We start from the raw sequence: 732 nt of genomic DNA, 5'->3' as shown, positions 1-732 counted from the left end.
AACACACATTAAACCTGACACTGTACACCTGAATTGTAGTAAACGGTGATTTTTCTCTGAAATTTGTTTTCGCTGTAGGCCTGGCAGTAAAATGTCGGAAAAATTTCTCTTGGAGCACTTTACAAACACTTCACCAACATTTGAAACGTACAAACCACAGAAAAAAGCAAAATATCACTTCTGAGATGAACAAGGTTGTGATTACTCTGCGTATGTTTCGACCCGCAGGAAAGTTGCCATGTCCTCCAAACAGACCCTTCCGCTGCAGGAATGACAGAGTTTGTCTGCGGACCGAACAAATCTGCAACGGAGCGAACGACTGTGGCGACAATACAGACGAAGACGACTGTGGTGAGTGGGGGACTTAAGTTCTTAAGGACTTAAGTCTATTTCCTTTTCTAAACCATCTCTCTTTCTGTCTTTTCTCTAGCGGATGTGGTCAAAAGGCCGAGGCCGTGCGGGAAGAGCGAATTCTCCTGTGCCAATCACCGCTGCATCCCAGCCGAGCTCCAGTGCGACTTCTTCGACGATTGTGAAGACGGCGGATCGGATGAGCGCGACTGTAAGGCATGTAAGTGTTCTTCCTTCTGTAATCCTTCTTCCTTCACGTTGGGTTTCTGTATTTTGTAGAGTAAAACCTTTACAGTGTCTCATTTTGTCCCCTGTGGGTCACAGATTCTGTCGATGGTGCGTGTCGAGGACGGGCCGACTTGTGCGGAGATGACGCTTTCT

General features: G+C 46.9%; 1 long non-coding RNA gene across 1 annotated transcript; it reads left to right on the top strand.

Annotated features, from left to right (window-relative positions):
- The first annotated feature begins 233 nt into the window (after nucleotides 1-233).
- On the top strand, nucleotides 234-732 carry LOC107735314 (uncharacterized). Its single transcript, XR_001639368.1, has 3 exons — nucleotides 234-351; nucleotides 431-571; nucleotides 676-732. It is a non-coding gene; the product is annotated as an uncharacterized LOC107735314 (long non-coding RNA).

This window comes from Sinocyclocheilus rhinocerous, unplaced genomic scaffold, assembly GCF_001515625.1.
Source record: "Sinocyclocheilus rhinocerous isolate Xijiao unplaced genomic scaffold, SAMN03320098_v1.1 C35967400, whole genome shotgun sequence".
Taxonomy (NCBI): domain Eukaryota; kingdom Metazoa; phylum Chordata; class Actinopteri; order Cypriniformes; family Cyprinidae; genus Sinocyclocheilus; species Sinocyclocheilus rhinocerous.
The sequence above is the reverse complement of the archived record's forward strand: the minus strand, read 5'-3'. Positions and strand labels throughout refer to the sequence as shown.